A 23,929-nucleotide genomic window follows, 5' to 3' on the forward strand; every position below is an offset into this window, starting at 1 on the left:
AATTTGGTGAATAAGAGCGGGTATTAAGTAGGAGGAAGTATGTGGTTAAAAAGTGCTAAGAGTAAGTTAGTGAATCATAAGTTAAGATAAAAGAATAAGAAAGTTAAGAAAATAAGCTTGAACCGACGTGCGTCGTTTGTTACCGGTGGAGGACACCATTTGACCGATACTTTCTTACCCTAATCTCCTTGTTTTTATTTCATTTAATCTTCCCCAAAATTAATCCTAAGCTAGCTGAAATTGTTGACCAAGAGAAGGAAAGAAAAGAAAAGAAAAAGAGGAAAAATCTTGGCTCGCTAAGTGTCAACGATCCATGACATGTTGACTAAGAAAACTTTCTTTCCTTCTTATATTTCTTTTGGCCAAGCTTTCTCTCATTTTTTCTTATCATGGCCGAAATTAGAGAGGAGAGAAAATTTCTCCAAATTCCATCTTGATTCCTAACTTGATTTTGTGGGAAAATCAACCTTAAACCCTAAATCCATCCATAGACGATTGCAACAAGGAAGGAAGAAGCTTGGTGTGATGTGATTTTGAGGGAAGAAAGCTGTGATTTGCTACTCTCCTTAGGAATTGAAGGTAATCTTGGTAAGGTACTACTTTTTCCCTTTAATCTTGCATTTAAATGGGCATATGACTTGAATATGGAAGTATTGTGGTTGGTTTCGTAGATTTGTGTTGTTATTGAAAATTTTCAACTTTTATTTATAATTTTCAGCCATGAATTAGGAGTTTCTAGGTTTGATTTGGAAATGAAAGTTGAGATATGAAGATTTCTAACTTTGATATGAAATTTTAGCTTCAAAATAGGACTTCCTAACTTTAGTTATGAAATTTCAGCCTTGGTAGAAAATTCTCCAGCTTAGGTATATGTTGATTATAGCTAGTTTGTGGCTAAAATAAGTACTTTATTATCCTATACCTTATGAACTTGATTTGTGGCTGTCTTGTGGTGTTGAGTGGGCTAATTTGAGAAGAAAATGTAGCCTTGAAATGGCTGGAAAAATTGGTAAACACAAAGGAAGTGCTGCTGAAATTTTTTTGCAGGAGACCTTGAGCAGTCTTAGGAAATCTGTTATATCTTGGTGTAGAAAAATCCAAATTGAATTCCGTTTGTTGCATTTGACTGAATTTCTATTCCTGTTTTGTCTTTTTACTAGATAAAGTAGCCGCTTGAGATTGGATTTTGACTGACTTGTGGATAGAATCTTACAAAGGTATCTTCTGAGAAATTGTAACTCTTTGAATCTATTTTCCAACTGTATAAAGCTTATAAATTTTGGACTTAAGAAGCTTGAGATATGATTTTTCAAATAGCGTCGCATAAAACTTGGAAAAACTCTGTTTTCTTAAAACTGTCCTTACTGTCACTTCCAACTTCAGTTAGAGTTGTTGAACCATTTTGAGCTTAATTTTTCTTTTGGAATAATGTAATGTGATTTGGCAGAGTGGATCTCATGGCACTTTATAAATGTGATATTAGGATGCGGAGGTGAGGTTGGAAGTGCACATGAGGTGAACATTTGAACTTGTACCGTGGTAAGTGTTCCTTACATGTGTGTGCTTTAAATAACTATGTGAAATGTTGTGAATGTTGTCGGAATGTTAAATACTTTCTAATGATTGCTAAATGGATTTTTGATGGGTGAGTGTGTACTTTATCACACTCGATCCAAGCAAAAGTGAGTTTTCAATGATTAAATACTACTTGTGCATGAATGTAAGCCTTTTGGCTGAATTGGGCCCTTGCCCTTTGTTGCCAGAAGCGGACTCGGTTGGGCGGCTGGTGACCCTGGGACAGTGTTTGGTATATTCGAGTATTACCACGAAATCTGGTGGAGAACTGGCCAGTGGATTCAATGCAATGATATCAATGAATGAATGACAAGAACGTTGAAGGAGTTTTCACTTGCAAATGTTTTCTAATGTTGGAGGGATAAGGAAAATGGTTGGCGAATGAATGAATGAATGACTTGACTGAATGGCTCCGAGTGAGCACGTATCTTTCCAATGACTGAATATTTATTTCTTGAATGACTAGATATTATTGTGCAAAGTGTTCAAACTCTTAAATGCCATATTTCCATGATTTCTTTACCTGATTACTTGTTTAGGAACCTCACTGGGTTTTTAACTCATTCCTTTAGTTTTTGTTTTCCTTACAGGAATGGAGGTCCGAAACAATTAAGTGTGAACTAGAGTGTATAACCCTTTTGTACTTATACTTTTGGTTGATAGGATATATTTTGACATTTGATGTTGTATCATACATTTGGCTTTTGGGTTGTAAATAAGTTTACATTTTGGTTGAATTATAGAACTTAAATGTTATTTTGGACGCTTGAATGATTAATCTTGAGAGTTGATTGAGTGAGTGAGTGAGTCCTGGCGAGAGTTGGGCAGGCAGTCCGCCAAACCCTTGGGGGAATGTGGGGTTGTCACATATTTACTAAAAAAGCCAATAATATAAATATCGATAAACCTTTTGAGGTTTACATTGACCTTCTTAATTTGATAATTATTGGCAATGACATCCATAACTAGAGCCTTATACTAGCTGGATGAAGTCGGAATGCGATCAATAGACTTGTACGTGATCTCCTGAGTGAGCCAAGAGCTTGGTTTGATAGAAATTTCTCTTCCAGGACGTCTGAGTATGTCTCCTCATTAGACCCCTCTAATTGTGTTGATGATATTGGCAAGATTTTATCCATGATTGAGAGAAGGATCTCAAGGCAGTTAGTAACGATCTTAATGATGGCCACGATCTTCTTGGCAATCATCAATGCTATTGTCTCGATGATCATCTCAGCAGTCATCCTTGAGATTGCTTCGACAATTAGTTCTAATGAATTGCTAGAGGTGACCTTGCCTGATAAGGCTCTCTATCTCTTTCTTCAAATCATTGTAGTTCTTCATCTTGTGGCCGATGTCTTGGTGTTAGGTGCAGTAGAGGTTGGCATTTTTTTTCTCTCTTCCCCACCATCTTTAGGGCCAGTCAACTTATGTAATTTTGCTCTATTACCACTAAGATGTGGGCTCAACTAGTCACTAATGGGGTTAAGTCCTTGTCAAAAATTGGGGGTTGCCTTTCCCAATCCAATTGAACACTCTTCTCTGATCATTGCTGCTAGTGGGATTTCCTGAGTTACTCCTTTCGGTATCCTTTTTCTTCTTATAAATCATGACCTTGGCAGCTGTAGTATTCTCTTTTTTCCATTCAAGTAGCTTCCTCAGCCTAGATGCTTTTGCAGTATCGCTCTAGCAGTTCGTCTAGACTCTCGGCATGATTTGATGAAGTTCTATATGAAATTGGCCAATTTAGAAGCCATGGATGAATGCAGCTATGACAACTTGTTTGCTAAGGTCAGGGAACTACAAACTTTTTGTGGAGAACCAATTGAGGTACAAACTTGATGACTCATTAGGCTACTGGAGAATGTTCATAAGATGGAATGTGATCTTGGAGAGGGGCCGAGAGGAGGTGAACCTCAAGATGAAGTTCTTTATCAACTCGGCAAATGAATTTATTGACTCAGGCATGAACTGGACAAACCACTTTGAAGCATTGTCTTATAAAAATAAAAGAAATGTCTAACACATCACTGGATTTGGAGTGTTGTATTGATGCAATGCCAAAATGAAAGCTTAAACATGGTTCCTAGGATCTCCCAAGCTATCCTACATATTCAAGTGATAGACCTTAAAGTTGGGAGGAATATGATATTCATCAATCTCCTAAGTGAAAGGGGAACCTTTTGTCACATTTTCTATAGACCTACGTATGAATAGAAAACCCCCTGCTCTATTCCTTTTTCTCAAAGGCTCTGAGCTACCATGTGGGTAAAGGAGGCAGCCTTCAATAGTTGGTCTTTCTATGGAGTTTGAGGTTTCTACTTCCTCTTTTTTTAGGCGCTTGTTCCCAAACACACCCTCGGAAGAGAAGCCATCTTGATCCTAGTTCCTTGATCTTCGGGTGGTCTCAACGTTTTTACTTTTTCCTTTCACTTGCTTGACTAGTTCTTCAAAGAAAGGCATATTGTTGTGAACAAACCTAGTCATTCAAGCTACCAACTCGTCATCCTCCTCATGAGCCTTTTATTGATTCTCCTCTTGATGGATTTTCATCTCATTATTAGGGGGAAGGGTCAGAGAACATGGAGGTTAACGTCAAGAGTGATTGAACCATGTGGTAGAAGGCATTGGAAGAATATTAAGTTGAGAACTATCGTTTCTATAGATAGTGCCGGGTGAGAAGAGGATGGAGTTGAACTTGGTGAACTAAGCTTTCTACCTATAAGCACAATAACAAGAAGAGAGACATGGAGTTGGGGCTAAGTTCCCCGGGATGACTCCAATGTCTAAGTCAGCTTATAGGGAGTTCAAAAGTTTCTATAGATAAGTAAGCTGATCAGAGGGTGTTACCTTTATGTGTGAGGATGAGAGGTATTTATATTCTCAAACCTTGGTATAGATCCCGGAAAATTGGGATGAAGTGACAGCTATAAAGGAGATATAGATCGACTCCTAGGTAAGCAGCCTCTGATAGTGGTAATATCAGGTGTCATGTTTATGAGTCAACCACAGTACCAGTAGGTGGTAGGTCAACTCAGTCAAGACTTAGAAAAACTTCAACTAACCTACTCGAGGGCAATGCTTGTTAGCCGAGGTGATGACCAAGGCCCCACACTCTTGTTGCTAAGATTACTTCTTTACAAGTGTTATTTTCTTTAGCATCTACATAGATTTATACATTTATCAAGTTACAATAGTATTCGTAAATGGTAATCTTGATGAGGAAATATATTTTGAGTAACTTGAAGGATTCGCACTTCTTGGAAATGAAAAGAAGGTTTGCAAATTGGTTGAATCTTTGTATAGTTTAAAGCAAGCTTCAAGACGTTGGCATGAGAAATTTGATAAAATAATTTTATCAAATGGCTTTAAACTCAATGAAGTGGATAAATATATTCATTCTAAATTTATCAAGGATTATGGTGTAATATTTACACCTCTACATAGATGACATGTTAATCATAGGACTAATATGCAAGGAGTAAATGAAACTAAGAAGTACTTAATTTCTCAATTCAAAATGAAAGATTTGTGAGAAGTTGCTACAATCTTAGGAATTAAAGTTAAAAAACATATACTTTATGTCAAATTCACTACATTGACAAGGTTATGTCCAAATCTAATCATTTAGGTGTAAAAGAAGCTAATATCCTATTTGATATTTCTAACAAACTAGTAAAAAATTTGGAAAGATCTATTAGTCAATTAGACTATGCTAATGCAATTGGTAGTTAATATATGTTATGCATTGTACTAGATTTGATACTGCATTTACCCTTTGCAAACTTTTAAATATACATATAACCCTAGTGCTGACCAGTAGAAACCGATTGGATAGGTACTAGGTTTTCTTAAAAGCGTAAAGTCTTTTAGGTTGTTTTACAGCAAGTGTCCCTCTGTACTAAAAAGGTTTTGTTGGTACAAGTTGAATAAATAATGTAAATGATAATGAATCATCACTTTATTCAATTTTTAAAATAGATAGAGAAGCTATCTCATTTGACTATGGAGTCTGAATTTATAGCATTAGTAACAGCATTGTCTGTAAGAACTCGAGAAATTGTGCATATGCCATGAATTTATTTTATATTATTTACCTTTATTTACCTTGATATTAGAAATATTACATATAATGAATAAACGGTTACCTTAAATGCCTAATTGAATCCCTAAAAATTGAGAATTTAGAAAATAAATTCAATAAGTACATGTGTCGAAGTGTAGAAAAATTTTACGAATTAAATAAATATATGACGTGCAAATCATAAATTGTGTTAATTGCAAATATTACTAGACACGTAACATACACTAGAAGTTTAACAAGTACATGTCTAATAAGTTTTTCTTAAACCTAAATGTGTCAAAATCAATGTAAGAAATTTTTAAGGTAAATGCAAATTAGAACAAACGAAACTAAAATTACGGACTCTTGTTAAACAAATGAACTAAAATTAAAAAGACCAAACCAACCTTAGACATTTGGTTAATTTTCCATGCAGCCAAGAAACCAACTAACGGTACTACATAAATCAAACTGAAAGAAGCATAGCACTTAACTAAATTGGAACCGAATGGAAGCTACTTAAGCGGTGGAAGAAATCAGTAGGAGCTGGCCTTTAGCTGGGGCGGTGAATAACACCTAATGAAGACAGGTGTCGGGGAGAAATTACTACCCAAAATTGCTATGTAGGTAGAAAACCGAGAGAGTGCAGCTAGGAGAAACTAAGTGATAAGAAGACCTGGGCGGTGAAGGAGAGCGAAATAAAACTGCAGTCCCTCTTCGTATCGAACAAGCATCAAGAGGAAAAAAAATAGAGAGTGCGGAAGTGAGAGCGAGAGCCTAGCAAGTTTTGTTACCAAACAACCAAATATAAGGAGGATACCCCGAGGAAGACAGGAGAAGCTGGGAATAGGACTGAGGAACTGGAACCGGAACTTAAGTAGCCTGCACCAACGAACTTTGAGGAGGAAAAAGGTAACAACTCACTGTTTAAATGGTATAATTGGTATAACATGAACTATAAGTTGAGCTTAGTTAGAATGTAACTTCTGGTTCAAGGAAGTGGTGCGCAGAAACTATGAAAATGTACAAAACTGAGCTTCGACCGAAGAAATGAAGCATTTCGGTTAGTTATTCGGAGTAATAACTCTAGAATTTCCTGTGATAGTCTGTAAAGTATGCATGGTATCTTGATTACTTCACGCCTGAGATGATAAGCTCGATAGAGAGAACTAAACTTGAAGGAAATCTGATGCCTGCTGTTATGTAGCGGATTTTGCAGCTAAGTACAGGCACGAGGCTTAGTCCAACCTTTCTTCTAAATACTGGTCATAAACTGTCTTTTCTTACGTAAGATAATTTGTAGCTGAGTCATTTCTCTTCATACAGTTAGCTGGAACATAAAACTGAAGAGAAACAAAAGGGAAATGCAGCTGCTAAGTCTTTACCTGCTGGAATTTTTTTTTAGCTTCATCCGAGAGAAAGGAACTGGTTGTGTAGATCGTATGGAACAATTTTCTTTTAGAAGCTCAAGCCATACGCTACTTCCTTGTCTTACCTGAGAACCTAGTGTAGAGTTGATAACTTCAGTGAGAATATTTCAAAGATTAGCAAGAAGTTTTGCTTAGATGACCGAGAGAAGAAATAAGGAAATTCTCCAGGTATCTTTATAGATTTTGGTTCCAAACTCCTACGAATTCATTGTATAATGTTTCGTCTTAGCATCCCTGTTGGATTTGAGAGTGAAATGGCGTAGTTAATGGGAAATTTCTTGCTTAAAAAGTGATTGCTGCTCCAAACTTGTCTATCATGACCGAGAATGGAAAAAATTTCTGATCAGTTTCTTCCTTGAGTTGGTTGTTGATAAGTGACTAATTTACGTAATAATTGTATGACATTTTATATTATTTTTAGTCACTTTGGTTATATTATTGGAAGAATATGAATCATTTTGGCTATAATTGGTGAAAAATGCTTTTAAGTGGTTAAATGAGGTTTTTATCACTTTTTACTTGGATTTTGTGTATTTTGACGGTTTTGACACATTTTCGTATTTCGGCTATAACTTGAGTTACAATGATCGGATTGGGATGATTCTACAACCCATTTGAAGATAAGAGATAGATCTACAACTTTGGTGAAGACATCTGAATCCAGTTTGAAGGTTTTACAAGTCAAAAAGCCGAAGTACAGTAGCCAATTTCATTTGGTCGAAACTGGAACAAGGCATGAAGCAGGCAGGGGTATTTCGGTCATATCTCAGCCTACACAGATCCAAATGAGGTGATTCTTGATGCATTGGAAAGATAACTCAAAAGGTTACAACTTTTGTGTTTTAGACATGAGCTGGTTCAGCTTCTAACATCAAGAAAAGATCGGTTGAAGTTGGGCAAAAAAATAGAGCAAGTGATCCGCACTCGGATCCACTATTCATCCGAACCCTCGGCTGTATCTGGGTAAGTGGAACCGAGCTCGGATCTGTAGTACTGTAGCAGCTCGGATCACTGTAACAGCCCAAATTTACTGTAGCAATCCGGCCGGAATTTGGCCGGATTTATAGCCGGATTTCTGGCCGGATTGTGGTCAGAAAAGGCTGCTCTGTACGCGTAAAACTCAATTTTCAGTCCCACCAACTCACATGCGATGCTAGACATGTGAGAAACATTCCCAGCTGTAAAAGGAAGGTGGAGGCCTCATTTCTTGACCAACTTTTATCATTAAATAGCCAAATTCATTGCAAGAGAAAAAGAGGAAGAGATTGGAGTCCATAGCAAAAAATATAGAGAGTGAGCTACGGGAGAAAGCTTGAAGCTGTAGAAATGTAGCTCTTTCATCTCCCTAGTGTTAGTTTAGCTTAGTATAGAGTAGTGTAGCTTTTCCATTCTTGTTTATTATCTAGATTAGGATGAAGATGGAGGATGAATAAGGCAAGGAAGAAAGCTCATGTGACAAGGGTTGTATTCCTTCCAAACTCTTTATCTTTTGTATTTGATTCCAAGTTTAGTTAATATACAAGTTCTGGATTTTGTGTTCATTATGTGTTTCTAAAGTTTATACCTTGGGTTTGGTTGAACTTTCTATGATTGTTAGTATTAATTGTTTGGTTATTTGATTGCTACGATTTGAGCAAGTTATTTAGCACTTTGGCTCTTTAAATCATGATTAATCTGGTACCATTAATTGTGATTATCTAAGGTGTTGTTTCTGCAATGGAAATTGAGATTTAACACTAGTTCAAGAAGTGCTGAACATAGGGAGTACACTCACGAAAGTAGAGGTGCATCTATGTGGTTTTTAGTGATTCATTTCATGTAATTTCATTGAAGAAATGAACTTGTAGCTAATTTCATAACCATGAGAATATGTATGGATTAGTTATAAGTATAATTGATTCACTACGAAAGTAGGATTCAAATGCATAAGGAAATTACACCATAACTAGCCTAGATGTAGTAATTAATGATCCAAATATAGCACTTGCATGAGTAGTTAGGGATACCACAACCTAAGGAGCTTTCATTTGCTATTTTCTTGCATAATTTCAGTAGGTTTTAATTTGTTATAATTCATTGATAGTCTAAATAATAGAGAAGCTTTAGTAGTACTGGTAATTGCAATCTTCCTTGTGGGATCGACCCTTAATACCCTATACTCGCTCGCGATTCGTATACTTGCGATAAATCGCGTGTGGGGTATTTAGGAGTTTATAAATGTAAAACTTGATTAGGATGAGCTTAATTGTATATGTATACTCCGCGCACGTCAAGTTTTTGGCGCCGTTGCCGGGGGGTTTTCACATCATATTCATCTCTAAACATCACCAAACCACCTTGAGGTAACAAATCTTCACCTAACTTTGTTATTTGAATTTTGCCATGATTGAATATTTTCTATTTTTAGGCAATTTTTAATATGTGAAGTTAGGTGCATTTATTTGAGCTTATTGATGCTATTGGTGATTGTTAGTGATGAATAAATTTTGTGATTTGCATTTATTGTACTTAATTGGTGAATTCTTGCTAGTTTTATGCTTAATTTGGCTTGATGACGAAGTTGCATATTAAGTGGCCAATGTAGCATTTTAATTAGTTTAGTGGGAGTTTTTGGTAGTTATGTGAGCAATTTAAATTACCTAATGAATGAAAAGGTGCTTGATTGAATGATTTCTTGAATTCTTAGGTAATTCCAAAAGAAGATGTGAATTGAAGATGGCCTTAATTGATGAAATTCATAAATGCACTTATAATTTTTATGGTTCAATAGTTTTTAGTATTTCATGAATTTTCACGAAGGTCATTTATATTTTGGTTTGGTGTGTTTGCCTCCATTTTGAGATTACTTTTGTACTTGAAGAGATTTGATCATTGATGACAAAATGTATAAATGGAACTTATTTTGTTCATGATTGTGGGTTTTTTGTGTGAAATTAGCTTCCCTTTGCTTTGGATACTAATGCATATATTTGATTAGCAAAGATTAGCTCATTTCATGTTTTTATCCCTTGAACATTGTATGGTTCCACATGCTGGATCATTTTTCCTTTTTCCTTGAATTGCATGGTTTTGTTGATTGCAACCTTTTATTTTTAAGAAATTTATTTGTTTTGATTTTGTCTTTTTCAGGGAACTCCCCATTCTTTCTCAAATACGGTTGGAAATTCATCACATTGCCATGGATTTGGATCGCGCAAGTCATAAGGGGAGTATTTTCTTTTACTCTTTATTTATTTTCCTTTTCTCACATTGAGGACAATGTGAAGTTTAAGTGTGGGGGAGGAAATATTTGAACTTGCAAATACTTTCTATGTGATGATATTTTGTAGATTTAAATGCTTAGAAATGTTGGAATTGTGTTTGAATTATTTGCCATGTGGATAATTTGCTTGAAATTGGGTTTGTTGGCAGGGAGTTTTCATCCATTTATAAGGAGAAACTCTGTAAAAATTTTTCTAAAATCTTTTCCAATATTTCACTATAGCCCAAAAGTTCTTCAAATTTTTGCATTTTCATTCAAAAAGGGCTAAAGTATTCCAACTTTAAATGTTTAAATTCTTCCAAGTGTTGAAACTCTATGTGTATTTTGGAAGGTTTAGTCCTCATTTAACTTGGAAATGATTATTATGCAATTAGGATTTTTGCATTTTAGAAAGTATATTTAGTAAAGTGAGGAAAATTATGCCTATAATTTTACATGTTTAATGAGATTTCTTCTCTTTACTTAATTTTGCAACTAAGTGATTGATATAGTCAATAAAGGTTATACTCCTCCTTTGATTATTTTTATATATAATTTTATATGAAAAAAAAAACAAAATCAAAACAAAAGAAAAGAAAAGAAAAGAAACTAAAAAAAAAAAAAATTATTCTACTCCAATAATTCTCGTACCGAGTAACCGGGGGTTGGCATCTAAAAATGTCGATTTTCGAGTAAAAAGGTATTTGAATTAAGAGTATGCCTAGCAACTTGAATAAGTGAAATGTTGAGTAATCGGGGATCTTCACCTAAAAGTGTCGATTTTCGCGTAAAAAGACATTTTCACTATTTGAGTAAAATTAGCGTGAATAAATCCCTCGTAGTTATAGAATTTTGAGAAAAAAGATGATTATAGGAGGAGGAAGGCTATAAATTGACTATATGATTTGCTTATTTGTAAAATTAAGTTAGAGTAAGAGATTAAGTTTAACTTGTTGAATTTAGGGTATAATTATCTTTCCTTTACTTGATATTATGAGTATTTAATGTAAATTGAATAATTGTGTAATGATTATTTTCCAAGTCTTGAGGAATTAAATTGGACAAAGTGCATATATTGTTTCACCTCTTGAATCATTGCATTTGATTATGTGTGAATTGCTTGAGGACAAGCAATGATTTAAGTGCGGGGGAGTTTGATAAGTGACTAATTTACGTAATAATTGTATGACATTTTATATTATTTTTAGTCACTTTGGTTATATTATTGGAAGAATATGAATCATTTTGGCTATAATTGGTGAAAAATGCTTTTAAGTGGTTAAATGAGGTTTTTATCACTTTTTACTTGGATTTTGTGTATTTTGACAGTTTTGTCACATTTTCGTATTTCGGCTATAACTTGAGTTACAATGATCGGATTGGGATGATTCTTGAACCCATTTGAAGATAAGAGATAGATCTACAACTTTGGTGAAGACATCTGAATCCAGTTTGAAGGTTTTCCAAGTCAAAAAGCCGAAGTACAGTAGCCAATTTCATTTGGTCGAAACTGGAACAAGGCATGAAGCAGGCAGGGGTATTTCGGTCATATCTCAGCCTACACAGATCAAAATGAGGTGATTCTTGATGCATTGGAAAGATAACTCAAAAGGCTACAACTTTTGTGTTTTAGACATGAGCTGGTTCAGCTTCTAACATCAAGAAAAGATCGGTTGAAGTTGGGCAAAAAAATAGAGCAAGTGATCCGCACTCGGATCCACTATTCATCCGAACCCTCGGCTGTTTCTGGGTAAGTGGAACCGTGCTCGGATCCATACGGATCCGAGTACTGTAGCAGCTCGGATCACTGTAGCAGCCCAAATTTACTGTAGCAATCCGGCCGGATTTATAGCCGGATTTTTGGCCGGATTGTGGTCAGAAAAGGCTGCTCTGTACGCGTAAAACTCAATTTCAGTCCCACCAACTCACATGCGATGTTAGACATGTGAGAAACATTCCCAGCTGTAAAAGGAAGGTGAAGGCCTCGTTTCTTGACCAACTTTCATCATTAAATAGCCAAATTCATTGCAAGAGAAAAAGAGGAAGAGATTGGAGTCCATAGCAAAAAATATAGAGAGTGAGCTACGGGAGAAAGCTTGAAGCTGCAGAAATGTAGCTCTTTCATCTCCCTAGTGTTAGTTTAGCTTAGTATAGAGTAGTGTAGCTTTTCCATTCTTGTTTATTATCTAGATTAGGATGAAGATGGAGGATGAAGAAGGCAAGGAAGAAAGCTCATGTGACAAGGGTTGTATTCCTTCCAAACTCTTTATCTTTTGTATTTGATTCCAAGTTTAGTTAATATACAAGTTCTGGATTTTGTTTTCATTATGTGTTTCTAAAGTTTATACCTTGGGTTTGGTTGAACTTTCTATGATTGTTAGTGTTAATTGTTTGGTTTTTGATTGCTACGATTTGAGCAAGTTATTTAGCACTTTGGCTTTTTAAATCATGATTAATCTGGTACCATTAATTGTGATTATCTAAGGTGTTGTTTCTGCAATGGAAATTGAGATTTAACACTAGTTCAAGAAGTGCTAAACATAGGGAGTACACTCACGAAAGTAGAGGTGCATCTATGTGGTTTTTAGTGATTCATTTCATGTAATTTCATTGAAGAAATGAACTTGTAGCTAATTTCATAACCATGAGAATATATGGATTAGTTATAAGTATAATTGATTCACTACGAAAGTAGGATTCAAATGCATAAGGAAATTACACCATAACTAGCCTAGATGTAGTAATTAATGATCCAAATATAGCACTTGCATGAGTAGTTAGGGATACCACAACCTAAGGAGCTTTCATTTGCTATTTTCTTGCATAATTTCAGTAGGTTTTAATTTGTTATAATTCATTGATAGTCTAAATAATAGAGAAGCTTTAGTAGTACCGGTAATTGCAATCTTCCTTGTGGGATCGACCCTTAATACCCTATACTCGCTCACGATTCGTATACTTGCGATAAATCGCGTGTGGGGTATTTAGGAGTTTATAAATGTAAAACTTGATTAGGATGAGCTTAATTGTATATGTATACTCCGCGCACGTCAGTTGTAAATTTTTGATAAGTTGACCAAGGCTACTTTGTAGCTTCATGACTATGAATTGCCTATCTAGTTGGAATGTGGCAGTGAAGGGAAAGATTTAAGGAATAAAATGATAAAATTTTAGGAAATCTTACATATTAGCTACCTGGTTGCAAACTACATTCATAGGCAAATAAGAAATTTAAACTAGAAAACTAATGAGTTATTACAAACTTAAATCATAGATAGCTTGGTTCGGAATTAAAAAAGGGAAGGATGAAAAGTTTATTCACTTTCACCTTAGAATATAGAGTAAGGAATGCTGTAATTTTACCTTAAAACTTTATAAATTATAACCTTGGAAAAAAATGTATATCAAATGGTTAAAATGATCAATAAGTATTGAATATGTTATAGTTTGTTCTAAACTAAAACATGACTTTAAAACGGTTAATTATAAGGTAACAAATAATAAAATCAATAAGTTTCGAAAATAAAATGATGAATAAATATTGAGAACGTTATATTTGTCTTTTAAGATCAAACTTGATTTTAATAGTTTAAATAATTCAAATCATCAAATAATAAAAAAATACGTGAATATCTATAAATCGCGTATTTATTTTGGAATTATTAAACTTGTCTCAGAAAGTAGCTATGAGCCAGGAAACGAACCCGAGGCTCGAGAATAATTTATTTAGGTATTTGGTGAGTGTTTTCCAAATTTATGTGTTTAACTATTTATGTGTATCTAAGTGAAATTATGTGACAAATGTGCTCATTATCATTTATTACTAAATGATTCCTTGCGAAGTGTAGTTCAATTGTCCCTCGCCTTCTAAGTCGAGGGTGTACTTCGTCGCACTCAGTTTAGTTGAGCTTAAAGGTCGATAGTTGACTGAATGTTACTGTAAGTGTGCATGAATGTAAGCCGTATGTGTGCCTCGCCGCATCGGCTGAACTGGGCCCCAAAACCCTCTGTTCAACGGACTATTTGAGCCAGCAAAGAGCTTGGTCGGGTAGGACGGTAGCTTTGGATAAATGTTTCGGTATACTCGAGTATTACCATGAGGTTGGGAGATTATTGAACTGATTATTGAATGTAGAGGATTGTTTATTGAGTTGGAGGAGGGGATCGAACGAGGGAACTTAAGGATTTATCTTGAAGACTTTAGCATTGTGATTAGTATCTTAATAAGGTAGGAATTTTGTATCGATCGAGGTATTGTAGAAGGATGTGAACGATTGGTTTTGGTTTATCAAACGGTTATCTCTGAAGTTAATGTGAAATCAATGAGTCTTGGCGAGAGCCAGGTAGACAATCCGCTAACGTTTAGGGTACACCATATAAGGAAGTGGGATTGTCACAAGTGGTATCAGAACTCTTAACGAGTTCAAGCCGGGAGAGAGTTCTCGGACTGTGGGGAATGGCCTATTAAGTGTTGAACTAATTACTATTGCTAAGGAATTAGATATATATGTTGGGTAGAAATATCAAATATAAGTGATTTACGCTTGGGACTGGTCAGCCTGAGCTGTGAATTATCCTATTTTCGGATTCTTATACCCGAGTACCAGATATTTCATTCAATGGTGTATTTGCAAATTGGGAAGAATTTAGTATGTTGTATTATGATGTGGCTAGAAATTAGGATTAAATTTGAAAAAGTAGAATCGAAAGGACCAAGTCTAGTTTTTGAAAGTTAAAAGTGAAGAGCCAGTAGTGAGATCTTAAAGATTAGTGCAAATTCTGCTTTTCAAGATGAATAATTTTACAATGGATTATATGCCATCTCTTACCCAAAAATGTGGGTTTAAACCTGAAATTTGAGTGAAATAGTAGTTTAAGTAAGGACCAGGTGCGTCCTTTCGGCAGTGTGTTCTAGAGCATTGGATGACTAGTCACTGTGACTGTTCAAGAACTTACTTCTATCTGGAGCGAGTGATACGAGTTTAAATGGGTAAAAGACAGAGGCTAGTAATAGCAAATGAGAGAGTTCATATTAGAATGTAAGAAATGAGGAAATCCATAAGGATGCGACATGACAAGAATTCTAGAGTTGGAAACTAATATGATAGAGGAACCTATGGAAGCGGAACCGGAAGAAGGAATGGGGTCTAGTGGGATTGTCCACGACTAGACCAATGGAGTTAAGTTGAACTTAAAACTAAGGGTTGAGCTATTAGCTATGTTTGTTATGATAATTTCACTGTATTACTGAATTGTTTTCTTTTATGTTTATATAGACCGAAGTTTAGGTCATGTTTGATGAATATCGAATGTACTTGTGATTGTCTGGTTTTTTTTTATATATTTGAAATTGGTATGGATTGTAACTTGCATTGTTGTGCTATGTAACCTAATGACCGTGTGTTTGTTTAGTTATCAAATTATGTGATTTGCTAGCTTTTGGATTGAGATTGCTTGTTAACCTAAGTATATGTAGTTAATTATCAATTATGTATATAAATTGGTAGTGAGATATAGAAGTCGGACCATGACGACGAAGCCGTAAACCTAGGCAAACCCAAGAGCAAAGGGAAGAGCAGGAATCTGCGGTTAACCATAACCAGGAACAAGGAACCCATATAAGTGATCTAGTAGCTACTTAAAGTGTATAGCACCCCGACAGGATCAAGGGGTTGGGATTGTAAATCAACCTAGGGAACGGGAGGTAAAATTATCCATTACGAATTATACAAGGGTTGCATTAAAGAGATACAGGAAGCAACTTGGGAGTTAAAAAATATAATATATATATATATATATATATATATATACAGAAGGAATATCCAGAACTTTTGTGATTGAAGGTACGAAATTTCAAGGACGAAATTTTCCTGAGAGGGGAAGAATGTGAGAACTCGAGAAATTGTGCGTATGGCATGAATTTATTTTATTTTATTTACCTTGATATTAGAAATATTACATGTAACGAATAAACGGTTACCTTAAATGCTTAATTGAATCCCTATAAATTGAGAATTTAGAAAATAAATTCAATAAGTACATGTCTCGAAGTGTAGAAAAATTTTAAGAATTAAATAAATATATGACGTGCATATCGTAAATTGTGTTAATTGCAAATATTACTAGACACGTAACATATACTAGAAGTTTAACAAGTACATGTCTAATAAGTTTTTCTTAAAGCTAAATGTGTCAAAATCAATGTAAGAAATTTTTAAGGTAAATGCAAATTAGAACAAATGAAATTTTGAATCAATATGTGAGACAATATAATTACGGACTCTTGGCAAACAAATGAACTAAAATTAAAAAGACCAAACCAACCTTAGACCTTTGATTAATCTTCCATGCAGCCAAAAAACCAACTAACGGTACTACATAAATCAAACTGAAAGAAGCATAACACTTGACTAAATTGGAACCGAATGGAAGCTACTTAAGCGGTGGAAGAAATCAGTAGGAGCTGGCCTTTAGCTGGGGCGGTGAATAACACCTAATGGAGACAGTTGACGGGGAGAAATTACTACCCAAAATTGCTACGTCGGTAGAAAACCGAGAGAGTGCAGCTAGGAGAAACTAAGTGATAAGAAGACCTGGGCGGTGAAGAAGAGCGAAATAAAACTACAGTCCCTCTTCGTATCGAACTAGCATCAAAAGGAAAAAAAAATAGAGAGTGCGGAAGTGAGAGCGACAGCCTAGCATGTTTTGTTACCAAACAACCAAATATAAGGAGGATACTGTGAGGAAGCAAAGAGCTTGGTTGGGTAGGATGGTAGCTTTGGGTAAATGTTTCGGTATACTCGAGTATTACCATGAGGTTGAGAGATTATTGAACTAATTATTGAATGTAGGGGTTTGTTTATTGAGTTGGAGGTCGGGGATCAAGCGAGGGAACTTAGGGATTTATCGTGAAGACTTTAGCATTGTGATTAGTATCTTAATAAGGTAGGAATTTTGTATCAATCGAGGTATTGTAAAAGGATGTGAACGATTGGTTTTGGTTTATCAAACGGTTATCTCTGAAGTTAATGTGAAATCAATAAGTCCTGGCGAGAGTCAGGCAGACAATCCGCTAACTTTTAAGGTACACCCTATAAGGAAGTGGGGTCATCACATTGTCGCGCCTCTTTGAAAAAATAAAATTTATTTAGCTGGTTAAAGAAATGAGTTTTTGATTATTAGAAAAAGAGAATAAAGAAAAAAGAAGGGCCTAAAATGGGACTTAAAATATGCGACGATTGTGGCCCAAAATAATAGTCTAAAAGGAGGATTTTAAGAAAAAATAGGAGTGGTCACTTTGTATTGAATTTAGGTGTACCAAGTCATTCAAAGTATTTTTTAAATAATAATATAAATAAAACCCCCTTTAGACGACTCCAGGTCTTTGAAAACAAGAGAAAAGAGTTCGGGAGTGTGAGGCCCCGAAATTTTACTGGTCTTTATAGCTCTTATTTGAACTTACTTGCCTTAAATTTTTGGTTGCTTTTATGGTTGAAAAATGATTTTTCTCTTATTGTATTATTTAACTTGATGCATGTTTAATTTACTGCATGTTAAGTTTCATAGTACATTACACTAATGTGACCGACTAGTGAGGTGTATGCAATAAATTTGGTGGATTAGAAGGAGTTTTGTGTACAAGGGATTATGTGACAAGAGGTGTTAAGAGTTAATTAGAAGAGCATTAGATATGTTAGTGATTGGAGACAAATAGAGAGACCAAAAGATAGACAATACATCTTTCCTTGCCATTTGTCAACTAGCCTACCAAGTTTGACCAAGACCAAGTTTTTTTCTTATCCAACTTGAGCTCTTATCATTCCACTATTTCTTCTTCTTGTTCCTTCTTGGATGAATTTGGAGAGGAGAAAAGAGGGAGAAAACCACAAAATAATCCAGCCTTGATTTCTTGCTTGAATCATGAAGAATCCAACGAAAAATCCTAATCTACTCCGATCAATCTTGAGGTAAGCTTGGAGGGAAGCTTTTGGTGAAGTTTTGGAAGAAGAAAATCTTGCATCCCTCTTGATTTGCTTGTTATCTTTGGGGTTGGAGGTCTAGAGGTAAATTTTGTTAGAAACCTAACTTTCTTGATGTTTATATGATGATTTACTAGTTTTACTTAAGGAACTACTAGGTTTTCTTGATATATGATGATTTCCTAAGTTTACTTGATGAACTACTAGATGTTACTACTAGGTTTTTAGTTTATTTGATGTATGTTGCTTTAGGATGAAAAAGGCATGACTTTTATGGAAGATTTCATGGTTTTCAAGCTTATATTCGAATTTCCAGCTATAGAGTTAATTTTCAGCTTTGATCAATATTTTCCAACCTTGAGTTGAGAGTTTCCAGCTTTGATATGAAGATATCTAGCTTGAATATGCACTTCTAGCTTTGTTATACGATTTTTTCAGCTCTAGTAGTTAATTTCCAGCTTTGCTATGTTAATTTACACCCTTGGAATGCCAATTTCAGCTTTATTAGGAGATGTTCAAGTTTTGGTATGCAATTTTAGTTTTGATATGAATATTTCCATGCTTTGGTTTGAAATACCAGCTTTGAGATGAAAAAATTTTAGTTTTGGTGTAAGTGATTTGGAGCTTGATATATATGTTCAAAGTTGATAGTTTTGTAGCCTTGATTGAGGTTCATTTGCTATGAACTAAGATTTGAATTGGATGATTAACTTGAAGAGATATGGAGACATATTGCTGGATTTTCTCCTTGTTCGTCAAGTGTGGGTTGAGGTGTGAATTTAGGGTATTTTTGTTTTCCTCTTGCATATGTTTTTACTCAAAACACTTGTTACAATCTATTTCTTTGCATGTGTGTTAGTCTTGAGCCAAAACAAAGAGGTTTAAGAAAGGGAAAAACCTAGTTTTCCAAACTAATTGATTGCTGGAAAATTTTCGCAGGAAGCCCTGCGCAGTTTTGGAAAATTGGCTATAACTTTGTATAGGAAAGTCAGAATTTAGTTTTGTTTATTGCATTTGAAACTAGACTCATAAGGATTTTAACAGTATAAAATTCAGGGTTTGGTTGAACTCTTGTAAATTCCAGCAAATTTGCAGAGTTTCTTGAAAACCATGACTGTTCTATTTTTTGCACATGAGACAGCAGTGAGTTTGAACTGAAATTTGACTATCCTATGAGTCGAATTACATGAAGATGTCTTCTAAAACCTGTTAGTGTTTCGAATCTATTTTCTAATGGCATAAGTTTTGTGATTTTTTGACCTACAGAACTCAAGTTATGCTTTTTCAAAGAATGACACCAAAACTGAAAATTTTGTCAAATGAATTGAGTGGGACTTGGAAAACTTTTCTAAGTCTTAAACCTTAATTTGGTGTGATTTTTAGATGCTTAAATCGCTCTCCTCACTTTTAGAATACTTGTATTGGATTTATCTTATAGCCTCCAGTTCAAAGTGAAAAGCATATAGAATACTTTGGAATACTAGACGTGTATGTTTTGGCTAGTTGAATCTACTAAGTTTAAATCTATTGTGATTGTGAATCTTGCCTCAGGGTTTGGTAGCGATTAAGGTTATCATCCAGAGAGTTGGTTTAATCTATTGATATCGGTGAGTGTTCTTCCATGTTGTTCTTCCAATAACTATATGGAATGTTGTGAATGTTTATTTGACTGTTAAATGATTTTCAATGATTGTTAAATGAATTTTCAATGGGCGAGTGTGTACTTTACTGCACTCGACCTAAGTGAATGTGAATTTCAATGATCAAATGATTGAATGTTACTTGTGCATGAATGTAAGCCTTTGGTTGATCTGGGCCATTGCCTTTCGTCGCTAGCCTATTCGAGGCAGAAGCAAACTCGGTCGGGTAGGTTGGTGACCCTGAGCCACTGTTTTGGTATACTCGAATATGACCACGAAATTTGGTGGAGTACCAGTCAGTGAATGAAATGCAATGAATGAAATGATCACTGTTGGAGTTTTATTTTTAAATGTTTTCACATATCGGAGGAATAAGGGAGAAATGGTCAGCGACTGAATGACTGAATGAATGGCTCTAAGTGAGCACGTATCCTTCCAATGATTGAATATTTGTTTCTTGAATGACTGCTTATTACTGTGCAAAGTGTTAAATGTAATATTTTCATGCTTTACCTACTTGACTGCTTGTTTGGGAACCTCACTGGATTTTTAGTTCATGCCTTTAGTTTTGTTTTCCTTACAGGAGTGGAGGCCAGAGCAAGTAAGCATGAATTAGTGTGTATAATCTTCATGTATTTGTACTTTTGTAGTGAAATGTATTTGGGATCTTTGTTAATGGAATCCTATGTTACACTTTTTGGGTTGTAAATTAAGTTGAAAATTTTCGATGAATGGAACTTTTATGTTAATATAGAGGCATGAAAGACTATTCCAAGAATATAAGTGAATGAGTCCAGACGAGAGTTGGGCAGGCAGTCCACCAAACCCTTGGGTTAGCTCTAGGGGGAGGTGGGGTCATCACAGGGAGTCACTGTTGAAGAAAGAGAAGACAAATATTTGATAGGATCAAACCTAAGGCTCCATTTCAACCTAACCAAAATTAGTTGCGAGATATAGTTAAAAATTTTCCTAATCAAACCTATAAAACTTATCACATTAGGATATTTCTATATGGATGCGAATTTAGACCTAGGGGGTATCGGGGGGGTTGGAATGTCGTTTCAAAATTTAATTGGTGCAAATCACATTAATTGTGATGCCCAAAAATGATTCTTAGAAGAGATCATGATTGTGCAAAAAATGAGACTAAAAAAAAAGAAGAATTATAATATATAAATATATGTGATCTAAAAGAGAAGAATGCAACATAACGGGTACGGGGAACTAAAATTCGTGACTTAATTTTTCATTTTATAGAGAGGATGAGAGTGTGCTAAGGCTAAGAAGTCACACTCATTCATTTCCCATATTTGAAGGGTGACTCTCCTAATCTAGTCAATCAAATGAACTAACCAATTTCTAATTTTCTAAATAGAATGCAGATCTAAATGTCATGTTTTGTGGCCATAGGGATAAGGGAGATAATATATAGAGGAAATATCATATAAGATGAGAAAATATCCTAAAAATGAAAAACATGTATGAAATGCGATGAATGTCATGCAAAAAATGTGAATCTAACACAAAAAATAGCCTAAAGGGTCTAGCATTGGACTAACCCATTTCTACAAGTTTTCACTAGCGTTGAACTAGTGAGAAAACGGGAAAAGATCACAACTAGCGTTGGACTAGTGTGGTGACATCATGCATTTGTTATAAATAAATAAGTCATATAAAACATAATTAAAGTAAGTAAACATATAAAGCACATAGAACACATAACACGTAGACATGATATCTAGATGCAAAACCCTAACCAAATCGAATAAGCACATAAACACACAAGCATGCAAGCACACAAGTAAAGAAACACACATAAAATTCTAACTATTACAATTGGGGCCCTAACTACAATCTAAGGGGAGAGTTTTAAAAAATAATAACCTAACTATTACATTCGTCTAACTAATTACATTTTTTGGCAAAAATAAAACCTATCTATTACATAGTCTAGTTAAATACATTTCTTGAGCATCTATCTATTACAATTTGACATTTAAATACCTCTCAAATAACCGCAAAAAATTAATATAATAAATGAAAATTTAAAATGAATAAATAAAAGAAAAAAACACTCAAAACATGCAATCGCATATAAAAAACACATAATAGCACATAAAAGGATTTAAAATAATAATAGACGATACATCCCTTGAAATAATGGTTAAATGGGATTGGTTTTGCCCTATTTATACTCCAAAATCAACAAAATGATTAAGACACCAATTTAATTAACAAATAAATTATAAAGAAGTGGAAATAACCATGAAATATACCACTTAAAGCATTTAAATGAAGTATAATTGACAATTAAAGAAGATAAACAACTTATATTTAAGAAATCGAAACTGTTAGGGACCTAATTGCAAAAAAAAGAACGTTTTGGGATTAAATTAAATTATTACAAAGATTAGGGGTCAAATCAAAGAAAAATAAAGTTCAGGAATCAAATTGCAATTAAAATAGGGAGCTACCTGAAAGAAATCAAAAGTTTTTAGGGCTACAGTAAAAATACTTGAAAGTCTAGGGACTGAAATGCAATTTTTGTATTAGATTTTGTGAGATAAAAGGCTACTTGGGCAATTTATTAGTTTCTTGAGTCAGAGGCCAAGGCCATCTGGGCCAACAAAATGCATGGGTTTTATCTCCCAAACTCATGTCATAACTCAACTAAAAATAAATCAAAACCGACTATCAAAACCCAAACAAATAGCCCTTAATCCAAAACCTAAACTATTTTACTAAAACCCAATAAGATAATTGTAGACACCAAATTTTTGGTGTAATTTCTTTTACTTTTTATTCTTATTTGTCGTGGTTACTTTTAGTTTTTTTTTAGTTTCTAGTTTCTATTTTTATTTTTTTAAGTTTTAGCGTAGAAAAATCATAAAAGAAAAAAGGAGAAAAAGGAAAATTGTTCACAAAAATACATTCAAATTTAATTTTTTTGGCATTTTGGTTTATTTTTGTTAATTTATTTTGAAAAAGAAAAGAAGGGAAAAATGATGAAAAATGATGAAAATGAAAGAAAAGATCGAAAATGGTAATTTTGTTATTTCTAGTTTGATTGATTTTGATGTGTTTGTAATTAAAATTGTTGTTTCTATTATTATTTAGTTTTACTATTATTTTTGTTAAATTATTAAGTTGAGAAAAAGGAAAAAAAAAAAAAAAAAAAAAAAGAAGATCACAATTCCATTTCTGCCGGATCACATTTCATTTCACTTTCATCTCGACTTCAACACTAAACCTCCACTACCGCGAATCACTCCACTACCTCAGCCTCAACCACAAACACTCCATCTCCATTCTCCACCTCGTGATCATCGACGAGAGCAAGAGAGGGAGAACTCCTCGGATTGAGCAGGAGAAAGGTGAAGAGAGAGCGAGCCGCGAGCTGTATTTCTGTTCTGTCCGAGGAAGTCAAGCGAGGGAGAGGGAGCTGCCATTCCATTTTTCACCCTCAACTAGCCGTGATCAATTCAGTCACAATCATTACAGCTGCAACCACTGAATTCAGACTAACCATCCTCGCGTGCGTGAGCTGCCGAGAGGAAAAATTGCAGCTGCTGTCCGTGTGAGCTTTTCATCCATTTCCTTTCGTCTGTAAACTAGAAAGAGATTGGGAGCCATATTGTCTTCATACTGGTCGCAAGCTAGAGCAAGGGAGGAGGAGAGCTGCGGACTGAAATTCTGGACAGCCGAGAGTAGAGGATTTTTGCAGCTGCTAGTTGCGTGATTTGAGCCTTAAGCTGAGGTAATTTCTGGACTTAAGCTAGTTGATTATGGCTTGATGAAGTTGTTTATAAGCATGCATGTGAGATTGTGTGGCTAGATGATAGTTTAAGTCACAGAAAAATCTGTTTGAGAAGGAAGTGAAGCTGCCGAGAGCTTGAGCTGGAAGTTTCGGTTTTTTTAAGTTGCTAGTTGTGATGATCTGAGCTTAATTTTGAACTCAACCTGCTAAATAGTTCTTTATTTGGTACTGCATGTGAACGTTA

This window comes from Coffea eugenioides, chromosome 6, assembly GCF_003713205.1.
Source record: "Coffea eugenioides isolate CCC68of chromosome 6, Ceug_1.0, whole genome shotgun sequence".
Taxonomy (NCBI): Eukaryota; Viridiplantae; Streptophyta; class Magnoliopsida; order Gentianales; family Rubiaceae; genus Coffea; species Coffea eugenioides.